A 19840-nucleotide genomic window follows, 5' to 3' on the forward strand; every position below is an offset into this window, starting at 1 on the left:
TCCACTGCTTCTAAACATTTCTTTATGTAGCTTTTAAATCCAACTTTTTCATTTAGGAAAGAAGTAGACTTTTCCTAATTATGTATACACTTATACACATATTAGAATAAATGAAATACTTTATGTTCAAATTTATTAACCTTCTAAGAACAAATGAAATAATTAGTCCTCAGTCAATGCAACCCAAGCAGGGTGGTCTGTAATAGTAAATATCATTATATTTTTTAAAACCATTCTGAAATCTTCACGGCTTTTTTAATCTGAACAGAAACAATTCATTAATTTTCAAGGGATTTTACTATTAAGGAACAAGATTTCAAGGAAACACATGTCAATGAGATACTTACTTGTACTAAAATACCAAGGGAAAAGTACAAAAGATAGTTTTGAAGAAAAGGATGATATAAAGAAGCAAGTGTCAAACTGTGAAGCTTATGTTGTAAAAGCATCTCCTGTCTCTGTAGCATACCTTTACTTATGGTAATAGGCAAATGTTACATTTTCTATGTAGTATAAAAAAATGGAAATCAGTGAAAATAAAAAAGATGCCAGAAGTATAAAGTCCTAATATTTTTCAATCATTTGTTGGAAGAAATCCCTGCTTCTAAAATCAGACACCACATCACTGCAGGTTTTTCCTGAAATTAATAGGTTAAATAAAATTACTAAATGAAGAAACAGTAGAATTCGAGGCATTTTATGGAGGATTTTGGATTGTAAGAATTCAGCATTTGTTATTCCATTCTCACAGAGAAGGAAGAATATTTTTACAGGCTCTCCACAAAACAGGAACTTTTGCAAAACATATTTGTACATGAAGCTTACCATCAGAATTGGAGAGGTATAGCAAAAAAAACTCCAACAACCAAATGCAACAAAAGCACTCCAAGTTATATTTATTTTTATTTTTTTCTCGTGCTTCTGTAAACCAAACCAAACCAAACGAAAACAAAGCCTTCACCAACCAAACAATGGTAAGAAGAGGTAAAACTGTGTTTTGTGAAACATCAAATCGAGTACAACCTGAAGACAGGGAGTGTAATGTGTTAAAATGAGCATATTTCACGCAGTGAAAGAGAGAAGAAACTCCAGAGAGCAGAGGGGAGTTTTTCTTGGTAAACGTTTTTCATTTGGATGCGGGTGGATATACATATAAATTATATTGGAAAGTGTAAAGAAAAATGCAGTTTTAACCAACTCCAGCTCTCTCCTTGCTTACCCCCCACCTAAAGAAAAAGCAGTAAATGGATGGATGAAAACTGTCACATCAGACAGACACCCTCCCCTGTGACACTCTAAAAGGACTAGCTCTCTATCCTCCTGACAGGTTACAAAATGATCACATTTGCTGACACGTCTTCCGCAAAACTGCTTTAGTGTTTGTGTCCACTTTCCTAGCAGGAGATGAATGGGCTGCTTTGTCCTCATTTATCACTTAAAGCTGAACTAAGATCTGTCTCGTTTATTTTTCCCTTCCTCACTAGAAAGGCTCAACCACAGCATTAATTCTTTCGCGATGACAGCTAATTCAAACTTAACAGGCAATATTTACTCTGCCAAAAGGATGAGGAGGAGGGAGGGATGTTTCTCACTCCTTTTTTCCCCCTAAAAAAAAAGTGTAGCAGGCTAACAAAATAAAGCTAATTAAGGGCTTTTGGTTCTTGTTGGTTTGCACTTCAATTTAACACCTGAACTTACAAGCTTCTCTTTTGTAGCGGGGTGTGACATTCTCTGCAAAACACCTGATAACAAACGATTTGCCCAGGCAAATGCATGAAAACCAGAATATATATTTACTCACTAGCCCTCATCACTCCTGAAAAGACACTCAGCAAAATTGAAACTCAGCAGTGAAATAGATTAAAAGCATGAAAACTCTTAAAACATTCAGCCTTAAGTAATACACAGTGCAGCTGGCATGACAACCATTTTATTTGTGGGATGTGGGCCCCAAGGCATCCATAATGCTAATTTACAAAGGATTAACTGTGAGTGAAACTCGCTTAATCTAACACATAGTTAGGCAAAGGCATACATAACATACAGAGTGTTTAAATCAGCTCCTCCTATCTCTGGCCCACTGAAAAAATCATTGCTTTGGCTGGGAAGCAAAACTAAAGAAAAATTAAAAAAAAATTGAATCCCCCAAATGCTTTATTTTAATACCCTGGCAGTACACACCTGATTGTAAGATTATTTAATCAGTGTCCACGTCTCTAAAATCCCTGTCAAGAAAACACTGAGGCATGCCACCACCTGTATCTGCAAATTGAAGGTTCACTTATGGTGTGAATCTAGGAAATACACATCAAAGTTCAATTTCTAGGAATCTGAATTAGTCTGCACAGTGCAGCAAAAGAATATCATATTAAAAGGAACAAATTAATCATGAAATAGGATGGATGTTATCAACAGAATCTACATTGCAGCATTATATACTTTTAATATTCAAGCCCACAGTTAAAGATTAATTTTATGTCTTTAAAAAAAAGAATAACATTGAGTTTTACTGTTTTTCTTTCAAGTGAGAAAGTAAAATTAAACTAGCTGCATACTGCCCAAAGGATGGGGCTTGGAGAAGAATAACAGAGCTGTTTGGCAGCAGCAAAATGGTCCCAAGGTGGACTTAATAGTGGCTGTTAAGTCCAAGTCTGGGAGCTGCTGCTCAGACAGAGAACACAAGTTCTAGGTGTCAGCACATTTCAGATCTCAAAGTCAACAGGCAAGGGCGACCCTTCAGAGTAAAGAACAAATGAAGAGGAAAGGAGGTTTTAAGTGATCCAAGACAGTCAAGCCAGCTCACAGTTGTAGAACAATGGTTGGCATTGGCAGGACCCATCTGTAGGGAAGCCTATAGTACTGTCACAGCCAGACACTGCCAGTGGGTATTGCTCTAGGCAAAGCATCAAGGAAGTTGAGTGGGGGAGGGAGAGATAATACCAAAGGAGAAGAAAATGGGGCCTAACATTCACTGCAAAAAAATCCCAAAGGCTAACATGCTTGCAAGAAGCAGATGATAGGCTTTTATCTCTATTACACCTTAAATTCAACAAAATTTGGTGAATGAGGAAGCCCAGATTTTTCTTTAAAAATGCAAAGCATGTTTACAGGGTAAATAATTTAAAAAAGAATATATACTTGAAAGAAGACACCCATTGAAACATCCATGGCTAAAATGCCTGAAGGCAAAAACTTGTGCATTTGCATGCTGCATTTTATTAAGTTAGCACACTGTAGCTTTAAAAGAATGCATGGCCAAATTAAGAGGAATGTGTGACTGAAACATCAAGGATTCCTCAAGTTTACATTATGAATCATAGTGCTGTTGATATGAGATGAATTAACCATTTAGTCGATGCAGCTAAGGCACTGAATTCACACCAAGTTCTGCTGGAGCCCTGTGTGCAGGAGCTCGTTAACAGCCAATGTCTACTGTTCCTTTCATACTCGAGGCTCTAGGAGCACAAGGGCTCATTCTACTTTGAGTTAGAAGAGACGAAAAATCTGTGCTTTTAAACCAAGTTCCATCTAGTTTATTATGGACAGCAGCCCGAAATATTTGGGTGCAAAACCACATAGAAACCGTAACTAAAGCAGATGCAAGGGTAATGTTAACTGACGCGCTGGAAGAGCACTCAGGGCTCAAAATGCAAAAAGCACATCCCACTCCTCTTGAGTTTCCTTCTGCTCCACCTTTCTAGATGCCTGACCTCCAACCACTGTTGTGCTGGAGGGTCCCTCCAGCCACTGCCAACTTTATGACACCGTCCACTTTTAAGAATCACCTCCTTGACACACACAGCAACCTCTGCTTTGCAGAACAGGTCCCACATCCATTACTGAACACTGATGTTCCTGGCAAATCTGTTCCCCTCACTCCTGCCATGGCAGAAATTGTGCTGCCTTTCCACATTTCAAAACCCAAAATGATTCACCCCTTGTCCATAGCTTCACACACACATACACACAATGGGTCTAACTCTGTTTGTGCCATGTTTAGATCTGCTCCGTATAAACACAAAGCGGTTCCCAAATAAGCTTTTGCAAACCTTACATTAAGGATGCCAACCGTGTTTAAACCTTTTTACAAAACTGCATTCATTAGCAGGGGAGTGCACGACATCTATATGGGTTCAGCCTGATGTCTTGCACATATCTTAGTGCCTGATTGACCAGCACTGAATAATGATGCCTTGCCATTAAGCACCGATGGCACAATAACAATTGTCATGAAAATTAGCAATCACAGTAACATGTTAACAAAATACGGGATATAAACGAACCAGTGCAGACTCTGAGTGCATAAAGAGTTTTGTGTCCTTAACTTGAAATAATGAAGACTACAAATAAAATACTGCAAAAAATTTCTTACAGAAGCTCAACTCTGACACTGATACAAATAAAAAAATTACAAATGGCTTGGAGGATCAGTTAGCACACATTCATTACAATACAGGGCTTTATTCTTAAAGGAGGCATCTTGTAAAATAGTGTCCTCAAGAACACAGACTGATTGATGACGGAGCACTGTCCAACACTGTCTCACTGTAACATGTATTTATGATTTAACTAGAAGCGATTTCTGTCAGTTTACTGGGCAGAAAGGCTTGTTTTCTGTATACAAGACCAGATTTTAAATGGCCACTTTGAATACTTGGCTATTGCATTTTTTTGTGCCCTTTTATTTCTGAATGGCAGTTTTTGCACACATGAAAGAAAATAGGTGCATGCAAACCAGTGGTAAGAGGTTTTTTAAGAGTCCAATATTCATGTGCAAATCAGCAGATTCAAGCAAACACAAAGTATAGGTCTAGTCACATAGGCAAAAACATCCCAGGCAAAACTAAATGTGAATTTAAAGTAATGTAGCTATACTCATGTACCTTCTGGACAGACACAATTATTACTGTATATAAGGACATCCTTGTTACAATGAGCTTTCAAATGGAAGCACTAGACCCCACACAGGGGAATAAAGTGTTATGATTGGTAAAGCAAAGCCTTAGACACATAATGATAAATCTCAAGTTCAGGGTATCTGGGGGCTGTTCAAGTAACTATTCATCTTTCCCATCTTCAAGATTAAGAATGCTTTTCTCAAATAAAAGCAACTGAAAAGAATGAGACAGGCTGTGGCAAAACCATAAAGACACGGCAACCTACTGTAATAAAAGAGTAAGAGAACCCTGCCTAGAAAAATTACAGCTGGTTGGAAGTATCTGACTTCAGACGTTTTTCATCATTAACAACTGAAATTAGCAAACAGAAATAACAGTGGGAAAAAAATCCCTGCATAAGTTGCATGTGACTCCATGGTTCTCTTCTAGCTGACCCTGGAAAAAAGTGAGGAATTTGGAAAATACTCAAGTTTCTTTTCCTCTCCCACATCCCAAACTCTGAAAATAAGTCCAAACCTTTGTGTTCTCAAGCCGGAAGAACTGATTATATTGCAATTGACATTGTATATTCGGAGGTCAAAAGGCTTTGGGGGTGGTGGAGACGGGATAGGACTCCCCATGACCTAACTTCACGACAAAAAGGCCACACAGCCTAAGGTCTGCCTCCAGTCTGCAGACAGACTGTTTCCAGCAGAAGCCTCGCTCGTGTTCTCTGAACTCCTTTCCAAAGGAGCTTCTTCTTCTGCTATGGACAGGGGCTCTAGTTCCCTATGGGTAAGACCTTGGGAAATTCCATTAAAAATTGCTGAAAACTGAGCCAATAAGGAATTGAAAGCCTCAATAATGGAGGACTGGAGAATAAAAAAGGGTGGCATTTTTCTAGCTGACTAGCAGGGTTTTTTGAAAAAGTCAGGCCATACAAGGTGCCTATGATTTTGTTGATAGGGCTGAGGACTTGTGCAGCGCTACATCCTCTAGCTTCAAAGTTCAGTCTTAAGGACTGGAGCTGTGTACTTGTAATAACATGGATACCAATCTCTAGCTATAGTATTACACTCAAACCACATCAATGTGTTTCCACCTGGGCCCTGAATGAAAGAATGAGTCATGTAATAACAGGTGCAGGGAAGTAGTCACACTATCCAACTTTAAACATCCAAATTATATCTAGCTAATCTCTCAGCTCCCTGTATATATAAGCTTGAGTCCTGCTCTGAACTGCCTTCTCTATTTCCTGGCCATATATGCACCCAGGAGAGCTGGTCAGTTAGGTTAGCTCATGAGGCTAGGTGCCTACAGTACAGGAATGAATACCCCTAAAAGTCTGAACATGAGACCCAAGCAAGAAAGCTTACTAGCTCTGCAGGCAAAATCATACAGGAAAGGTGCTATCCTATCGTAAAGTGTGTGTAATCTCCCACTCACCAGAAATATTGCAGAGATGAAACTCACCAGTAAAGCAGAAGATGCTAATCAATAATTAGCCACCAAAGACCTCGATCCATCATCTCCCTTTAATGGACCCCATATTTGCACAATAAATTCTGACCAGAATCAAATATACTTTTCCTTTGACAGTTCTCCTGGAGGAATGAAAGATAGAAGAGACATCCCTCTCTGAGATGAGTGTCTCCTGAAACACATTGGCCTTCCTTGACTCAGAGAGGGATGCCTCTTCTATCTTTCACTCCTGACAATCTTGCCATTAAGATTAAAATTTAGAATTATTAAAATTTAGAATTATTAAGTTAAAATATTTATTGGTATATCTAATGCATAATGCAATCTTTCAATACATTCCAAATGTAACAAAACCATATGAACAGCATTGGCGTATAGTGTTATATCCATCAGGGTTACCATGGCTTGCATGAGTCCTCTCTCAAGAAGTTGACAGTCACAGGAGGTGCAAACGGTACCCAGGTGATTAGTGGAGTCTGTGGGGAGTGAGAGGGGACTGACTGGCCTAGGAAGGAGAGAGATTTGCAGGAAGGATTAGGAGTCAAACACGGGAGAATAGGGAAAGCCTGAACGAGGACCTCATGGATGTGGGACCTAAGATAAAAAGGCAAAATGGAAAGGTGCTGAAAATCCTCTACTAGCTCATATTTTATTCACTGCTTATTTTTTAAACACATGGGAAGGCATTTCTGAAGGATGAAAAGTATCTTTCTGCTACTGAGAGACCCTAACAGGGAACTTTTGTCTACACAGTTGTGGCGTAGCTTCAGTTTTCTCCTGTCTCTATGTCCACTCCTTCCACAGAGGGAATCAATTAGGTTATGACTGTCATTAGGAGGCACAGCAGGAGGCTTCTGGGGCCACGAAAACTCACCAACCAAAACAGCAGGGGGATTAACTCATTTCATGCAAAGCAGAGGCAACACCATATCCCTTTGGCAAGTCTAAATGAAGATCATGTGCACAGTGGCAACTGCAAGTGGAAGGAGTCAAGGTTGTATTAATCTTCAACCAGCCTTTCTCAGGGTACTGAAGTATCAAGAAGAACAAATCACACATTTAGTCACCTGAGCATGACTAAGAACCATAGGCCTTAGCAAACATTATGAGAGCTTTAGAAAGAGCTCTGAGGGAGGGTGGATAGCCCAGCTGTCAGCACAATGGCATTCTCTTCAGCACATCGGGTCCATGAAGCCCTGGTCCCCAAAGGGTTAATAGGAAAAAAAAGCTCCAACCCCAACCCCCTCGTCAGCACTCAAAGCTAAAGCAATTATTTCCCCAGTAGAAGAAATGTATGCAAGATCTTACAAGAACATACATGATCTCATATTGGCTTTTATGATAAATATAGTTAAATTTACATTCTGTGCAATTTAAAGAAAACAAAAATGTCAAAAGTCTGCATCTTATCAACTTCCATGATCATCAGAAACCACTAAAAGATATATCTTAAACAGATGAAAGGAACCAAATCTTTCGCTCTGCCTCAGTTTAATTAATGGCTCATCTACAGCTTTTAGGTGTGATGAAGCTGGAGACTGGACATACATACTTTTCTTGCATTATTTTCTCCTTATCACACCATATTTGACTGGACGTCTTTTTGTATGGCAAGTTTTCTACAATTGTCTTAACAATGTTGACCTCTTTTGTAAAAACCTGAAGGCATCTGCAGCAATTGTTCCTGAAGATGTGCTATCCAAAACGTTACCATTTCATGGCACTTCTTGAATGATAGAATAGAATTTTTTTTGGTATATATTCATTTTTTTTCGAATGCTATAAAAGAAAGGAAAACAATCATGGCTAAGGCCATTTGTGAGATGGCATTAAAAGAGCCTACTCTGAGACAGATAAAAATAATGAGAATCTTTCTGTCAAGAAGGATTTAGAAAATATCACTAGCATTATTAAAATTTAATTTTTTACTGTGCTTTTTGGTTCCCCCTTTTCCAGTGATAATGAGCAGGACTGCACACCTCCACAATGCTAGGACTTGTTTTGAGCAATAAATTCAGCCTTCCAGTCTGAAGACATTTCAGACAACAATTTTGACTGCTATAGGCTTATTTTTCAACCTTTTCTGTGCTTTGAGTCTTCCTATAAAAACCAGTTCATAAGCTAATTTTCCACAAGGCCAGTGGAACAAATAAAAATCAATTTTTGCCCAACCGGTTCAGAGAAAACCTGGGAACAGTGAAGACAGAACAGTGAAAAATAAAAAGAATCGATGTATTCACAAATGGTTTACCTGATAGAGAACTATCAAATTAGTTGACAGGGGATACTCGCCACTATGAAAGTATTTTCTTTTCAGCATGTTACAGTATTTCTATTAGGGGAGCAGAGAAGCCTCTACTTTGTTATGACCTCAGACACCTCAGTTTAATAACCACCCCAAGCCTCCAAGCATTCGGTAAAACTACAGGGCACAAAGTCACAGTGCAAGAGCAGTCGCGGGTCTTGAAACCGGAGGGACCTGCAAGCCCAGCTTGGCTTAGAGTGGGTGTAAGTTTTCATGATCTCCTGGAAGGAGCGAAGATTCCTCTTTCAGTGAACACAGGGAGACATTCATGACCTCAGGCCAACCTTGTCAAGAGGAATTTGGTCCATCAAGAGAAGAAAAAGTCATAAAAACACCGTCCAGACTTCCCTCCCCTGTTAAAAATCCAAATGTTCAGGAGCACACTGAAGACTAAGCAGTTTAATGTCTTGGGCAGCAGAACACAAATCTCTCCAAAGATGGGAATCCCATGCGTAGACTTCAAAACTTTCATAATCCCAAGGACAACTCAGGGCACAGGCTTTAATATTGTGGCCCAATCTATTTCATCAACTTTTCCACTAATTGGGTAAGTGTTCCTGAAACTGAGATACCGAGAAGGGGTGGGATAGGTGCTCATGACTGCCTGTCTGCAGCCAGAAAAATACGTCTGGAGAACTGACTGAACAACAGAATCTGCTTTTTAACACAAATTAACCATCACTGCTGTGGAAATAAAACAAATTTATAATTTACAAGCTTAAATATTAAGGAAGCTATTTTTAAGTAGCTGTAATCTTCACCCTAGTATGTAGCTTTTATACACTATATTTTCATGAGTTGGCATTAAAATTTGACTCATTTTAACAGAGAAAAAAAAGGATTAAGTACGTTACTCTGAAGTAAAGCTGCCTATTACCTATTTAAAATATTATAACACACCATGGAGACATCATTTCTAGGGCCAAACAAAACATTACCCAACATAGAAATAGCATGAAATATAAAATATTCAGCAGAGGAAGGGTATCTGGAATTAAGCAGTTTCATTGCCAATAAACAGCATCACAATAAATAGCGTGCATGTAAGAAAAAATACATGGCTCTTCACCATTTGAGATGTAACACCTCAGTGTGGGAAACTAATAAAGATACTACTCTTCCACTAAGTACATACAGGGAAAAACTAAAACAACCACACATTTCGATTCTGAATCTCTTACAACTGATGCTAATTTGCTTATGATATCTGCCTGATTTAGAGCTAATCTTCTGTAAATTAACTCCTAATGCTGTCTGAAATAATCCTCTTAATGCTGGTCTGTCTTGAGTACTTTATATCAAACACCATGAAATACACAAGTGTACACAAGGCGTACAGCATTTGTAGTGCTGTTGGCTGCTCAAGAATATTTGCTCTGCCATGAAGACACGAGGATGGTGCAGAGCTCTGGGGCCCTGGGGGGGCTTTGGGACAGCACAGTGTCATGATGCTCTGACTGTCCCCTTCGAAGGGAGCAGAGAGCCAGTTCTGTGTCCCACCACCTCCTATCCCACCACCTCCTGGCCACCAGGGAGGAGGCTCTTTGCTTCCTGACAAAATGGTGCAGGGAGGTACAATTACGTGCTCCAAACCTCCCACCTCCGGCAGCACATGATAATGAGAAAAAGTAAACCGCTCAGGCTTTGAGATTTCTGAGCAACAAGATCTGAGTTAAACAGCACTAATTATCAGCTGGAAGCCTAATCTGATAACTGGTTTGAAAAGATAGAGACAGACCATTTTGTCTCTTCAGTGGAGGAAAATATTTATAAGGGTGTTGCTTCAGCATTGGTCAGTTTAATTGTTATTGTCAGTGTGCTAACTCTGTATTCAAAAATATATTTTTTCCACCAAATCCACTGGAACGATTTTCTCCCCCAACATTAATTTAATGATACAGATGAAAACCTAATTGATATTGGTGAGCAATGCAATACCAACATATTATTTTCTTGGATTTTGAAACATAAATGGCAGGCACAACTTTGACTGAATGGACTTCTTTATGTTTTAACAGTTGGTTTATTGGCCCAGACTCCAACATATAACAAGCACAATTGCAAAAGCAATACATTTTGAACTGAAAAATTCATATATTTTTACTATGAAAGTGACTCAAATAACAAGTAACTTTGTCAGGTTAAGGGCTTTTAAAACAATTTTAATATATGGAATGTTGTTTAGAAATTATATTCTCACCACAGCAAGTGCTTATAGGAGGCTATTAAAAGAAAAAATACGTATTGTTTAAATCACACTTTATTGGAGCTTGTTTTTTTAATATATTAAAGAACAGATAAAGCACAGTGATCAGTGAGCCCTATGTGTCCAACAACCCTTCAAGAGCCTTGTGGAAATGTATAAAACAAGCAGTGATACAATCCTTTGCCAAACACTGTCATAAATTTTTTATTTGGCAGCTAACATTCTCACTAGTTTTCTTGGCAGCAATTGGGACCTTTAGCAAGAAAGGTGCAGGAGAAAAATACCTTGTTTAGAGATGTTTTCAACACTTTCTGGGATTTTTCAGAACTTCTGCCTGCAGCACATTTTACAGCCACAGTCTCCAGTCACCTGATGAGTAGGTGGTGGTTTTAAACTTTTTTTTTTTAATATAGACAGCCTACTACCTCCCTCTGGCCTTCAGCCTAGGCTGTCAGTGTGAAGGGGGGCTGTATGTTCCACAGAGATACAAGTGGTTGCTCCTCTCTGTCTAGACAAAAAAACTTTAAAATAATATCAGAATGAACCTTTCATTGCTCCTGATACTATCTGTATCTTATTCCCACGTGACAGAGATAAATGAAAGGCAAACATGCTGATTACTTTTGCATTTTTCTTGGGAGATCTCTGCAGAAGAGCTGGTCACAGGTGCAGCTGCCCTGGCCAGACAGCAAGTTACTGAGAAACAGAACTGAGAAATAGATTTCTGTAGTCAGGTCTGCTCTTCCAGAGGGTTTTTTTGTTGTTTGTTTGTTTGTTGGTTGGGTTTTTTTCTTAAATATAGTAAACTTCACATCTGATGCACAGCCTTCCTCTGTGCACCCAGATATGCTGATGTATTGTATATGTGAAAACATGGCTCCAGTGGTACAGTGGTTTGGGATGTACAGGGCAGAATTAAACAGCTCTTACCAGTTCTCTTATGGAGCAGATCTTTTATATTTTGGTATTTCATCGTTTCAGAATAGAAACGAGATGAACTTATTTTACATCTCAGCAACTTCCTCGAAAACTTTCACAACAGTGAGATACATTTCAGTTCTTCACGTGGACCTAAAGGAAACAGTTTGTCTTCAACAGAGGTGGACCAGGAAAAGCACCTTTTCCTTATCTGCCTCAAATGAGAAAGGCTGAAATTTAGTTTTAGACAGCATAAATTGCTTTAAACACAGGCTTAATGAAAGTAATGATGTTACATTTATAAACACAAACTAATAGGCTTCCCCACAGCTTGTGTTCCAGTTTTGCCTCTCGTGTTTACCAGGGGCATCATCCCCTCGAGAACTTTTCAGAGCCCACACAGACATCTAGTGGCAGGTGAAAACACTGCATGATGTCACAGCACCTGGCACAGCTCCACGGGGGACGGTGAAGGTGTGAGGTGAGCTAGCTCGGTCTCTGTTAAGACTATGGATAGGCAATCAAATAGGGAGAGAATTGCTCCCTCTGTGCCATCCCGGGTAATCATGGTGAGAGAGTTGCTCTCTTGGCAACTCTGGCTTCCCAAATTTCCATTATTATTGATTCTTTTCAATTAAATTGGAGCTCCTTTTGCCTTTCCGAGTACCTTTAAGTTTCTCTCTCCTTGCTACTATCTTATTTTACTTAAAAACTGCAGAGGTTAATTGTGTAACATCATTGGAAAGGTTTTCTGAATGTGGCTGCACGCAAGGAAGCCTACTGGAACATGCCAGAGCAACGTGATTTTACAGACAACAAAACACACATGATGAAAAAGCGCAGTCAATAATAAATTCTAAATGGTTGGAGGAGGAATATGACTTGCTCTACAGTCTGCATCAATCAATGGAAAGTTGCCTAAAACTTCAGTGGGGTTTGAATCCCACATCTGCAAAGGAGATCAAGAGCCACAGCTCTGCACAGTTGTAAGAGCTCAGTGCCCTGATTCTGCTCTGTTACACCATTTTAAATCAAGCAGTACTCAGTGGTGTCATAACCCTGTACATCTGTGTCAGACCCTGTGTTGCAAGGACAGACCTGATGCCAAGAATGCAAAACAGATGTTGCTTTCCTAATGTTTTCTTGTTGTCATTTAAGTTGTTTTCATGGGGTTCTGTTTTCATTTTGGGGAGTGAAACAGGTCAACAGGACTTTTCAGAGGGCAGACTGGAGGAATGCTTCTGCATCTTCCTTTGTATTTTTTGTGCATGTGTGAATATACAGAGACTTTGAGTTACAACTGGGAAATTTTTTTTTTTTTAAGCTTCATTTGAGCTATGCTTAGTTCCCTTGGGGCAAAGTAAAAGGTAGCTATTTGTGGATGGGAAAAAGGGCTTTTGTGAACAGCAAAGCTGCATCACCCAACAGCTTAAGAAAAAGATTTTTTGAAGTTATTTTTTACTACTACTTTAAGAGGAAACAGGGATAAATATATCTTTTTTGCATGTTGACTCATTAACAAATTTAGCAATAAACACCTTGCAATTAAGTCCACTAGTTTACTGCTGTCCAGAAATTTCTCAATACTCTTTGCACAGAAGGTTTTGGAAAACATACAACTAAGAAATGGTGAAGGCAAATCCCAACAGCTCGCTCAAGCAAATCTAGCTGAGGTTTAAACTCACTTCTGAACACTGAAATTTGAGATGCTGTATCAAATAAGCAGTTCTTTTTCCCTTAAGAGAAGAAACTGGGTGTAGCTAACCTAGTGCATAATAGGTTTATTCTCATTCACAAAACAGGAATTATTTTATGGCCCCAAAGTAAAACTAGCACAGAAATATACTGGCAGATTTGCTGCAGATGTGTGTTGTGACACGTATGCAGGGAATCTGCTATTAATCACACGCTAAGATTTTAATATTATGTAGGGTAATGCAGGCAATCATTATGGTGAAGGTTCTGGATTCATAACAGCCTAGCCCACAAATGGGACTTTTAAATTTAACTCATTTGAGCTCACTCTTGCACTGCACCAATTGCATTCCCTGATTCACCCTCCCCATTCCCCATTACATACATTTATTTCAATATCTATTGTGCCTTCTTTTTGTGCTTGTGCTCCACTTCTTTCCTTGCGACACATGACAGTTGTTGGGGAAAGTGCAGCTTTTCAATTCTCCCGTTTACTGGACTATGACAGGAATGTTCCTGTTAGAGGGTCTGTTTGTGAGACCCTTGGACACATATCCAGCACAGGAAACGGTCTGGCTCAAATGCTGGAAAAGCCATTCTTCACCTGAATCCTTCAAAATTTGTGTCTGAACATAACTAGAACTTATGTATCCATACCCGGACTAAGATTACTACGGACAATTATACCGTGGAAATGCATTATTCTGACAAAGCAATCAATCACGTTATTTCTCACAATTTCAGTTCACCCCTAAAATTTTCCTTACCTCCAAAGCCAGCTGGATATTATATTACTGAAGCTGTTGAAAGGGTGTAACACTAACCATGAAGCCAAAGGCCACTAAAACTATGCAATGCATAAATTTTTATTGTTTGCTCAGCATTGAAATCTCATTAGGGCTCATAACTCATCGGCGCACTGCAAACATTTGCATCTGCTGATCATGAGAACTTAGATGGAATGTACACCTTTGGCTAATTTACTTGTTATGTTTTTAGATGAGACTGTTTGTGTTGCTTTTTATTTTCTTTTTTAAAAGTCCTTATGCTGTTGTGAGGCAAATGTCCACTTTTTAAACTAAATACATGAAAACTTTCATTTCCAGTTTCTCAAGGTTGTTCTGTTGCTGGCAATGTTCATGATCATCATTTTACAAAAGCTTCATTTGACTTAGTATTCAGGATAATCATTGTTTGAAAACTGTGCCCCATAGAGCATTTCACTTCATTCATCCTCTCTGTTTTATGCAGTCACATTTTAATTAGATTAAAATTTGTCCTCCAATTAGCTTTCATTAAAGTTTATAGATTACAGGAAAAATCTCCACTGAGTTGTGCTTCAAACTGTGCCTAAAGTTTAAAATGAAATAACTGTGCAAATGAAGCGATTATGAAGATTATTACTATGCAAAAAACATCAGTCGTTTCTTGGTTTACTTATACATTTAACTCTGTAATTCATTTTGCCGACTTCAATACCTCTGTGTTCTCCAGAGTAGTCATCATAATAATACCTTACAGTTACAGGATACCTTTCATTACCAAGGATCCTTAGGGGCCTGATTCTGCATACCAGTAGTCCTGTTGAAGTGCTATCTGAGCAAGTGCTACTCGCTGCATATGAACCAGAACCCAAGTACAGGTCAAATCCTGCTTTCAGATACCCACGTAGCATTACTGCTGATCTGTGCAGCTTGGAATGCAAACCAGATATGAACATTATGTAAAAAGTCCTTCTGGGTGAGATGTGGCAGCTGTTTAATGGTGCATGGTTACAAGACTCACCTCTTTAAATGAGAGTGTGAAGACAGATACTTCCCCCCCCAGTGAAAACTGCAGAGAAAGCTGAGAATGTAATTATCCAAAGAGGAAACAACTCAGTAGGACACTGGGGCTGGGGCTGCATCTCCTCTGTCACTCACGTCTTCAAATGCGACATTGCCAAGTATCGGATGCCCAGTTGCTAATACCTCCTGCACATGCAAATCTACTATGTGCTGAAGGCAATATAAAGTTTACAGTTCACCAGGCTGATCGATCCTACAACCAGAGCAATCTCCTGGTTGAACACAAGGGACTCCACGTCGGAGTAGAGCCCCACAGAAATGGATCTGTTTGCAGGAAATTCTCTTCCAATAGCAAGAGCTAAAAATATAAACATAAAATTAAATTTAAAAAAAAAGAGAGAGAGATGCAGCCAACATCTTAAAACTAAAAATAGAGGCACTTGGGTTACAAGAACAGGGACCTGTCTTTGCTCTAGCAACATATTTCTGATTGGAGGAACACAGTCGAAAACAACTATTTTACTACAAATGAAATGCAGCTCATTAGCCTGATAAAATGATTTCGGCAAAAAGCAGGAGTGCAACAAGCAGTTTTTCCTATTTTCCATGCACTAATTGGTTGAACAACCATTAGTAAATCTTCACATCCCTGAGGTAACTAGTGCTATTCCCACTTAGCAGTTGGCAAAAGTAAAGTTTAAGGGCGTCAAAGGCTAGAGGGGAGTTTATAGGTTAAATGTTCTGACTCAAGCCAAGACCATGCTTCCAAGATGCAAAGCATCCAGCAGCAATACTAATTTTGGGAGTCATGCTCAAGTCTGTCCCCTCCTCTCCCTGTACTCCTCCTCTTGGTATTCATGTCTGCCATCTCGTTGCAGCATGCCAACCTCAGTTGTGTTGATTCAACAGCCACGTGATGAATCAGATCAAGCAATTGATCCAGGATAAAAAAAGAAAGAGAAAAATGAAAAGGGTGGAGAGGAGACCTATTTTGCACTCGATCAATGCAATTTGAAGACATTGACTGGAAAACAGAAGTGCCCATATAAACAAGAAAGCAGCTGGATGCAGCATAAGGGCAGGAGTGAGTACTTTTGGGTGCAGGAGACCCTGTTGATGATGCTGATGGTTTTACACCACAGAACTGAGGTCCAAACCATTCTGAAATAATTCCATTTTTGTCTTTTAACTCTTTTATAACTCTCCTTCCTTTTACCTCCCTTTGCCTGCTTTGTTTTGAGGAAGAGTGCAGCTACTCCATCTTACCTTAGCACAACAAATTTGCGCAAGGCAATTCAGACTCTGCAAGTATTTGACCTTCTGCAATTAAAACCTGGAACATCAAGTTTCATTTCTAAATTGCATTGACTATATTGCAGAAATACTCCTCTATTTCCTCAATAGAATTGTCATGTTTCATAAAATACAGACAAACAAGTCACGCTTTATGTCAAGGGTGCATTTACAAATAGTTTATAAAGGATTTAGATGATTAACCATATTTTCAGACAGTTAATCAAATTTAAGAGGCTATTTTAGAATTCTACATATCAAGCAGTTATTTATAATCCTCATTATTGCTTTCCACCTTATATCCAACCCTAATGCACACCATTAGAATATTCCGCTAACTCTTTATCAATTATTTGTGTTAGCAGAAAAAAACCAAACAAACCACCCCCAAATCCTATCATAAGGAATAGGTTAGATAATTAGGACATTGAGACTCCTAGACTCAATGAATCAGATCCAAGAATCAAATCTTTTGAGGTAGTTAAACAGCCTATGCCATGATTTAGATACTTCAAGGCCCCTAAAAATCTCAGGCCTCATCACTGGGCACATGGGATTTAGGCAATTTTAAAAAGCTGGTCAAGTGTCATATGGAAAGGCACAAATGCTGAAGCAACTGCAACAGCTGAGGAACACATATTTTCTTCAACAAAACATCAGCATCACGACAGGATGCTTAAAGCTTCAGTGCTTCATGCTGGTTGGGAAAAAAAAAGCATAACAATGGAAAACTTGAGGAATGTTAAATATAACTGGTATCCTTACAAAACACAGTCTGCTCAGAATGAAAAATTATTTCTTGTGATTTTATTTGGTCATTTGAAGCAGTGTCTTCTGTTTTTCACAGTTTTCACTTCACTTGGTACTGGACATATAGAACATTTTTAATGAAGAAATAACTACTGATTAATTTTTATTGTGGTATGATTTATATAGTTAAAAATCTATTCTGGAAGTATAGTGTATTTAGTGCTATTTTTGCCTAGGAATGGAAACTCAAACTGGAAATAGAGTCATTCATTCACACTTACAGGATGACATCCCGTTGACAGGCATGCAAACTTGGAAAAGTGCTACACAGTCACTCTTAAAGTACTACGCTACAATTTTTTACCTCTAAGCTTCAATTAAGAAAATGTTATAGAGGGATCAGTACTTTGTTAAGTCTAAGGGTTCATCATTTGCAAGAGATCATCTTTCAGAAGCACAAAGACAGAATAGTCAAGGCACTAACTACTAAATAAACTGTTTTCACAACAGAACTGGCACCTTTAAGCACCTCTGCGTAGAGGTACTGTGCTGTCGGGAGTTCTGCTTGTTCACATCGTGATCTCAAAGAGCATTCCCCAGTCCGATCACATGGGGAATCCTTCCTGCCAGGTAGTTGGTTGTTTGCCTTGGTTCCTGGTTTGTGTGTTTGTTTGTTTCAATTTGGGGAGAATGAAAATCATAAAAAGCATGAAAATATGGTTGAGGAAGACATACTCAGAGATTCTAATACAGCTGGAATGCTGTCGGTGCTAACGAGCCCTGAGCAAGTGATCTGTGTCTGGCACGCTCTGACAAACAAACTGCAATTACAGAAGAACCAAAAATAAAACAAGCAACTTTAAACCTCCTGGACGTGTGAGCCTCGGCCTTAGAATCATATTTGCACTTGCTTCCACAGTCTTGCTTCCAAAAGGCACCCAAAACTGGAAAGGCCTTTCTAACGGGAAGGAAGGAAGGAAAGTTTCCATTTGAGACCTGGCATTTCAGAATGGCAGAAAGAGCAGTTGACCCCGGAGGCTGTTGCCTCTCAGTGTCAAATTCCTACTAGAGCAGCTCGTGAGACTTCAGCTCTATCATACCTGAATCAAAACGTCAGGGCTCAAATCCACACCGTAAGTCATGCCCTCTGAAATTGAGGGACATAATCCTCTTGGCTTTGCTTTCTGTTGGGCTTCTCCAGCCTTGCACATGCCTCTGCAGTGCCACTCGGGATGTGCTTCCCTTTTTGACTTACAGAGAAAACCTCAGCTAGCCTCAAATTTTAATGATTTCAAACGACGCGCTCTGTAACTTCCTTTGCACCAGCTTCCTTGTTTTCTGCTGGTTCCAAAAAACCCTTTGACCCGCTTGTAAGAACACCATTTCTATTTCTGTCATCCCAAATTAACAAATGAATGGGGAGAGGGGAACCTCCCCTGTCACTCCAAACCTTCACCCTTCAAGTACCTCTGCCTCATTGCAGCCCTGGTGCTCTAAAATAAAAGGAGCATTAATGGGCTGAAGTTTCAATGGGACATCAGCACTTGCTTAAATGATATTCCGAATCGTGGGCTAACTGGTGGTGGGCAAGAGCAGGTATTTACTTGGTGCAGTCTCTTAGGATACAAAGGATTTATGACCGTCAATTCTGAACAACACCACTATTGTTTCTTTACATTCTATTTGCCTCCATTATTCATTTGTGTTGATTTTGATTGATGAAGACACTTTAAAAAAGGAGGGGAGAAAGGAGGAGGGGGAGAGGGATACTTCAACTGTTTGGTCTCTAATTCCTGTAAATCTACAGTTCATACTGCAAGAGTACTACTGAAAAGAAATGTCAATCCTCACATTTTGGGAAGGATTTTTTCCTTTTACCAGTCTCTCTTCTTTCTGAAAGAAGTAGGGTGCAAACAGTGCTTCCGATACATACCTAATCACCATAGAGGTGGCACATCACACTTCAATCAGCCAGGAAAACCAATGTTGGCCTTTTTAATGAAAAAGTGTTAAGACTTCTGCGAAACCTCTTTTACATATTTACTTCCTATGCCACAGCTAATTAAGTTTTAGGCTGGTTTGATATGTCAAAAATTGCTCAGATCACAGAGTTGAACCCAAGCAGAGTAGATATAAATTCTTCATTCAAAGTGAAAGCATCTGCCAGAAAACTGACGGTGTTGAAGTCACAAAGAAAAGGCCCAGCTTTGGCTTGTTTTTTTCCCAAATATATGGTATTTACTGACCTCTCATTAAAACATCCTGACAGAATACAGATTATGAACCATCCGACACATTTCTTTACATTGCAGGCAGCGTCTGAGTCCTGGGGGTAAAGAGATTCCTGAGAGTCGTTTAAATTCAATTTACTCCTCTCAAAGTTTTAAATGAGCTTCTGAGCAAGCACTACAAACTTGCCAAGCTCTCTGCTTACTTATGGAAAAGAGAGGGAAAAAAAAAAAAAGAAAGAAAGAAAAAGACACATTCACCACATGTTTGCATCTCTCCTGCTCAGAGATCTGTCTGG

The 19840-nt window shown here is 39.2% G+C and overlaps 1 protein-coding gene across 4 annotated transcripts in view; it reads right to left on the reverse strand.

The window, feature by feature from the left end:
• Positions 1 to 19840, reverse strand: part of VTI1A (vesicle transport through interaction with t-SNAREs 1A) — a 273846-nt gene that overhangs the window by 11603 nt on the left and 242403 nt on the right. The gene's annotated exons all lie outside the window — the stretch shown is intronic.

Source organism: Pipra filicauda, unplaced genomic scaffold (assembly GCF_003945595.2).
Source record: "Pipra filicauda isolate LSUMZ 115617 unplaced genomic scaffold, ASM394559v2 scaffold213_size2393758_pilon, whole genome shotgun sequence".
NCBI lineage: Eukaryota > Metazoa > Chordata > Aves > Passeriformes > Pipridae > Pipra > Pipra filicauda.